Below are 7,500 nucleotides of genomic sequence, written 5' to 3'. Positions count from 1 at the left end.
CAGTGTTGTCAGCAAACAACAACTGGCTCACCTCCCACTTCTCTCCATTTTCTTTAACCATCTTCAGTACCCTGCCCATTACCCTCGCATTTACCTCCCGCACCACCCCATCCACGTACACGTTGAACAAACATGGCGACATGACGCATCCCTGTCGCAGTCCCACCTTTACCTCAAACCACTCGCTCTCACCATTTTCAGTTCTAACACTGTTCCTCACCAATTAATCTATCTATTCCTCTCCTAATTCTCTCAAAACCCTCCCATATACCTTTCCAACTACACTCAACAAACTGATCCCTATGAAACCACTCCACTCACAAGTCCCCTTTTCCCTTGTAAAGTAGAACTATACAGGCACTCCTTCACTCCCCCGGCACTCTACCCTCCCTTAGACAAATATTAAACAATCTCACTAGCCAGTCCACTATTAAAGTATCTCCCTTCTTCAGACACTCCGGATGACACCCATCTAACCCAGGTGTCTCGCCTGCTCTCATTATCATACCACTCTCATCTAAATACCACTATTATTAATTAAATATTCCTGAATACCACTGTTACTGCCTCCAATGTCCCTTCTTTTGGTACCTTCTTTAAACCTCTCCTGCGCGATTTTGTTCCTATACTACCACTTCTATATTACTACTACTACTACTGCTGCTACTATTACTACTACCACCACTACTAATACTACTACTGCTACTATCACTAATGCTAATGTTGTTATCATTAATGCTACTATACTATTACTACTACTACCACTACCACTACTACTACTACCACCACTACTACTACTACTACTACTACTACTAATACCACTACTACTGCCACTACTATTACTACTACTACATTTATTGCTACTAGTGCAAATGTCGCTATCATTGGTGCTGCTACTACTACTACTATTTTTATACTACTACTACTCCTAATACTTTTGCTTCTTATACTGCAAGTACTAATATTGGTAATACTACTTTTATTACTACTACTCTTTGTCACCATTATCAAAACATTTCATAATAATTGTATGTTGTATTTTGCCAGTGCCATTATTGTATTTTGAATTATCAGTTGTTTGTAGCTGTTAGCGGCGCTTGCATTGAACATCTAGGATTCTCCTTAATTACTAAATTCCTCTCTGCGGAAACGGTGTTGTGATTTCTTCTCTTCTAAGGCTCTTTTTCTTTCCAGGGAAGATTTGCCCGCGGCTTCCCACATCGCCTTCCGATGGGAATTGCGATAATCTGTCTTTAGATCTCTCTCTCTCTTCTCTCTCTCTCTATCTATCTATCTCCAGCCTTCCTCTTTAGTCACCATCTCTTTCGTTGTTTAGCATGGCATTGCAGACTGTAAAGTGTTATATATATATATTTCTTGTGTTTTTTTATGCATCGATTTATCTTGACTTACACGTGTTCTTTGCTCTTGTTTTGCAGTTGTATTGTTGATTTCATTTGAATATAGCAATTAGGTAAATATTGGTTTACCGTATATATTCTATTACGACTTTCAGGATTTTTATACGAAGGCTGTTACGCATAGCTATTTACAAGAGTGTAATGAAAATGTTTGATTTTAGTGAATTTCATACCGACTTACTCTTTCGTTCTCCCTGCACGCACTTCTAATCCTATCCTTCTCACACTTTGCCCTCATTTCTCTCCTTCCTCCTCTCCTGAGTGCACGCGAACGGACACACACACACACACACACACACACACACACACACACACACATACAGACACATACACATTGTAGCAAGTGATAGCTTTGCGCGGTAGGATTTGCCACTCGCCACAACACACACAATGTATTTGGTATGAAAATAGTGGAAAGCTATGCGACAGATATCTATGAATTGGAAGTTAAGTGAAACCTCAAACTGGAATGTAGTTCAAAACAGCGGCGACCGAAGTGGAAAAAAAATAGTAAATTGTTATTGACAACGAAAAGAAACAAGAAAATGACCTCAGAAAATTGAGCGGTTGGTGTGCTGCATGAGTGGATTGTGTATACCTGGATTAAGGAAAGTCGTTTGACAAGGTGCCACACAGAAGATTGATATGGAAGTGAGAAAATGTAGGAGGCCTTAAAGGGAGTGCAGCGAAATAGAAAAAAAAAAACACTTTTTAATTGATAGAGGGATGAGAACAGTAGTGAGAAATGAAAATTCGGACTGGAGAGGTGTGACCCATGGGATACCACAGAGCTCAGTTCTGACACCTATAATGTTTTTAATGTATATCAGTGATGTAATGAATGAAATATTTAGTTATGCAAACTTACTTGCAGACGACGCCTAGATCGTAAAGGAAGCGAAAAGCAAAGAGGAATGTAAACTACTACAGGAAGATTTAGATAAGGTTCATGATTGGAGTCAGGAATGAAAGATGAGTTCCAGTAAAAAGAAATGTGAATTCTTAGAACTAGGTCGCAAGAGAAAGGAAAGAATATAGAATATGGATGGGAAAAAATGGTGATTTTAGATGGAGATCTATCAACAGAAACTCATATAGAGAAAAAACCACAGGAGAGAAACAAATTGCTGAGGAATGTAAACGTGGCATTTCATGACATGGAAGAGGACATGATAGAGAAAGACTGACTCATGCGTAGAGAAGCCTACCCCCAGGAAGTGCTGAGTAGCTGCGGCCGAAGCCGTCACCTCTGCCCTATGATGCTCTTTGGGGACTGTTGGGGGCAGGTAACAAGCACTGCTGGGAATACGAGGTGAGTACGCGAATGCCGAGACTAGCACGCTTCCGCCTACACCACCAACGCACAGATTTAATAAAGTTAGAACACAAACATGGTTCCAAGCCTAAACAACAAGACACATGAGGAAAGACAGAAAATTAGACTTCCCACAATGGAAGACCGAAGAGAAAAAGAAACGACTTGATCAGAGAAATGCATAGAAATGTGCATAAAGAGGATCTGCCAGTATGGGGTGAAAGATCTATGCTAGTGCAACAAACACTCCTAAAGTGGCTCATCCCCAGTGTCTCCATCATGCTCTCCAATGGGGATTCTCCTTCTCCCTCGCACCTCTCTCCCCTTTCTTGCATCTGCAGTTTGCGTATCATCCAGACTCAAACCCACCACAAGATGTCAAGATGCTTCCACTTACGTTCATCAGTTTTCCAATAATCTTCTCTGTCCTCCCCCATTCTCATCGCTGTTTCTTTTGACATTCACTTCGAAATTCCTCTTTTCCCATATTTCGTTAAACGTTGATACATGCCCATGGGATATCGTTGTACTATTACCCATCATTCCTACAATGTGTGTAGACTGGCTCATTTCACACGTATCGACTTTTCGCCGTGCGCCGTCTACGAAACGACGTCGTGTTCTCAAATGACTATGGGTGTCTATGGACGCTCTCACACGTGGTCGCGGTCGTGACGTGTGAAAACGTCCGTGGACGACGCACGGTGAAAAGTCGATACGTGTGAAACAAGCTTTATCTAAATTCCATTATTGCTTTAACTCCACCTCGAATCATTCCTCCTCTCCACACACCCTTCCACGTGCCTCCTCCTCCTCCTCCTCCTCCTCCTCCTCGGACATAGTTTCACGGGGTTTTATCAGCCTCACCCTATAAATTTACACAATCCTTTACATTGCCCCTCTGTCCGCTTTTTCCGGACACTTGACTGCCATACACGTTTCCCTTTCACCATCCATTCAGTTTTCACGGCCCTGTTTTATGATAAGTGCTTTCTGCATCCTTTCTCTCCTCTGAATCCACTTTGCTCCTAACCCATTTGTTCGTCGTACTCTTCTCCTCCATTTTGTCTCCTTTCACCGAAGAAATATATCCTTCTCATGAGTCCTTGCATTCCTTCATCACCTTTTCATCTCTTCTACATATTTTCGAGATACTTTGGAGCCAGCCACTCTTGTTTCATTCTCTTATCTTCGGCAGTTCATCTGTAATTCCGTCCGTCTCCGGCCCCTACCCTTCCTGTAAGAATTGCCACTCCCTTTTCCATCCCCTTTGTTCCTGCTTCGTTTTATTTTAGGCCCTTACTCTCTCCCATCTCATCCATCCCTATTGCTGTTCATTTATCTATTTATTTATTTATTTTGCGCTTTGTATTCACTGATATAGGTAAACATTCCATTCATTTTTCGTGTGTTCTTTCTGCACTACCATCTTACCTTCCTCCCCTCTGGCCCTTGTATCCGTCTTTCCTCTGCCTATTCCCATCTGCTAACTTCGTATCAAAACTTATTCTTCCAATATGTCCTTCAAAGGGCTTCATTCCCAACATCTCATCCTCCGCCTTATTCTTTACCTACACCATTCTCTTTACTTCTTTACCTTTCTTTTGTGCCCCCTATATCTCCTCTTCACCCCTGCTTTATTGGCTCTGGATTTGACTCCGGGTGGGGAAGGAATGCACAAGGACTCGGCGAATTCCAGCAAGCTTCTGAGTGTGGAGGGAATAAACAATAGAATTGAGTCGTGCAACAACAAAAGGTCTCATAACGGAGCAAGTGCATATATCTTTCCTTCACTAAACATTCCCTGTCTCATGTCTTTTCACTTTATCATCGCATCCCTCTATATCCCCTTCTCCACTGTTCCATGTGTGTATGTCTCTATTTGCAACTACAATCTCCACGGAATGTATTATATTGTATACATGCGGATACTATACATCCATCACAGGGTCTGTTGCATTGTATATATGCGGATGCTATCATGTTATTGATGAATATAACCATATATATTCGCATGAATATGTAATTCATACCACTGAACAGGACACATCATAGACATTGTCTGGCTTCATTACAAAGATGACCTAAAAACGATACTTGAAATATACAGTTCGTTTTGCAAACACGATCACAGTCCATTCCACGCACGTTGCAATACACATTCAGCATCCACGTAGATACCTACTAATACAAATATATCTATTCATCTATCACTCCCACCCATCCCATTCCCAATGGGTGGTGAATAGGAGTGGGTGCGGGCCTTGACTGGCCACCTCCCTTATAATGGGGAAAGGGCCCTTGGTACATAGATCTATCTATTTGCCAAAGGAAGACAGGCAACCAAGGCATGCACCCAGCCTCGCACATTCCACTCCTATCCATCACCCAATTGTTTCCATTTCATCTTAGCTCCTCGTGGATGAAAGGTCAGAGGCAATGCAGTAAGACAGATCCACATCAGAGTGAGTCATTCAATTTGTACGGTAACCATCTCTCCTCGTCCCTTCATGCTAAAATGAAAAAGGCAAGACGAAATCCCTTCGGGCCGCGTTAATTCATCGTCCATTCACTATTTTCCACTACTTCCACTACGTACATTTATCTCTATTCGCACCTAGCATTTCCCTTCTCCCTGCCCAGTTCAACAGGTATCTAAATCATAGCGCAGTAAGCTTCATTCATTATAGATATTATAAAACATGAATTCTGAACTTCTTGAAACAATTCCATATTAATGTGCAGCGTTCATTCAATATCTCCATGTCTACGGTGTTATATTATGCTGACTTCCAGGTTCTAAATTGTTCGGTGGGACTATGTAATCGTAAATAACTCATATTCTGGGGAATATCAGTTGTTGCTAAAACCTAGTTTCAGACACGACATATGTAAAACGAGTTACGGTGAGTTAATATTAATGATGGTAATAATAATAAGGATAATAATAATAATAATAATAATAATAATAATAATAGTAATGATAATAACAATAATAATGGTAGTAATAAGCGGTTTATTGAGAAACGGTGATAAACTGACAATATACAATTTGAGCTAATTTTAGGACTAGATTAAACTGAATTAATTATGTACACTATGGGCGGAATGGAGCTGTTCTTGTAGCGGCCAGTCTTCGGCGCTTTGATGGGCACGAGTTTGTTGTTGTGCCTGGTAGCGTGGTGAGGTGGGGGAGTCTCAAAGTGTGAGGAAGTGTCGGTGATGTGTGTAAATGAGATTTTCCCCAAACGTTTTTTATTGCCTCTGACATCCTTGAGAGATTTAGGGTGATAAGGGCGTTGTTACAGCCGTCGTAGGGAAGGTCCAGGATGATCTTGCACGCCCTCTTCTGTGTTCTCTCGAGCTGTTTCATTTGTATGAGGCTGAGCGAGAGGGACAACACTAAGAAAGGGTACATGAGGGTGGAGAGCATAAAGGTGGTGTAGACTCCACGTAGCTCCTCCATGCCGACAGAAGACCTTTTGGTCCATAACAAGGTAAAAAAAATGTTGAGGTGTTTACCCAAGCGAACTTTAACATTTCGCACCGTATTACGTTCAACTGCCTCGGCTGGAGGTTTATTCCATTCACTGACGACGCGGTTGGCAATTTTGTTTCTACCTACTTCATGTCATATCTACACCCTGACAGCCATTATTCCTCGCCCTGTTAGTATCTAAAGTGTAAACATTTTCAATTTTGAAATTATCAATTCCTTTTAAAACACTAAAGATTTGTATCAAGTCATCTCCTGAATCTCCATTATTTATGGAGAGAATAGGCTTTTTTTTTTTGCGGTTTTCGTATGATTTGATTCTTATAATCGGTATGAGTTTTGTGTGTACATGCCCTCCCCAGTCTGCATCACTACAAATACCATTTGGAACTTAACAGGAAGGACACCTATTTTCCCTCCTCTTAGAATTACCAAATAGCCGGTATTTAGGCATTCAATGCAGCATTATAAGTTGACAGCTTACTATGCATGCGTATTAGTTGTAAATCTTGTTATGCCATACACATATGTGCCGTATACGCATATTAGGTGTGTCTTTAATGAATGTCTTCCTAGAATCCAAAGAAAACCCCTATTTAGGCCTTGACCAATTCTCACAAAGGTTGTAATAGACCCAACAAAAATCGTTGAGATCACCACGTTAGTTCTTACGCATCCTTACTAATATTGTAATACTTCCCATATCCGAACGGTCAATTACATACATTTCGCCATTATCCGAACATGGTTTACATGTATTGTATACCACTTTTATTTCTTTGGATTTCAAAATTTAGCATTGGGGTGGCGGAGTGGAGACTCGGGGAAGGGGACAGGATTTTACATCGCGTATCCGAATACTCCCCAAATCCGAACACCGTGTGTTCCAGTGAGTTCGGTTATGGGAGGGATTACTGTATACTCATCTATAAATATTTGCTTAACTTCTGGGCCACCAGCTCAGGCTGTTTACCGTGGTCCTAAGTAGAATAAATATACGAGGTATAACAATAGAATGCAAGATATGAAATATCATGTGCTTATGCCATATGTAGTTGTGTCAGCGTATCGTTTTACTTTCTTTTGGCATATGTTACCTAGTTTGAGTTGATAAGCCCTTTAAGTATTTTAGTTGGATTTAAGAAGAGATCTTGCATAATTTCTTTTTAATTGCGAAGAGATAGAGAATTGAGATGTATGATTGTTTGGCATATTGATTTCCATGGAGTAGTTTCTTTGTAGGATGGGTTTTGGAGTGCAGGAAGTCT

General features: G+C 40.9%; 1 protein-coding gene across 6 annotated transcripts in view; it reads left to right on the top strand.

The window, feature by feature from the left end:
* Positions 1–7,500, top strand: part of Nmdar2 (glutamate ionotropic receptor NMDA type subunit 2) — a 671,980-nt gene that overhangs the window by 662,648 nt on the left and 1,832 nt on the right. The window lies entirely within an intron of this gene.

The sequence above is a fragment of the Oratosquilla oratoria genome, chromosome 17 (genome assembly GCF_046742065.1).
Source record: "Oratosquilla oratoria isolate Oo_2021 chromosome 17, ASM4674206v1, whole genome shotgun sequence".
NCBI lineage: Eukaryota > Metazoa > Arthropoda > Malacostraca > Stomatopoda > Squillidae > Oratosquilla > Oratosquilla oratoria.
This window is presented reverse-complemented; position numbering and strand designations above follow the sequence as displayed.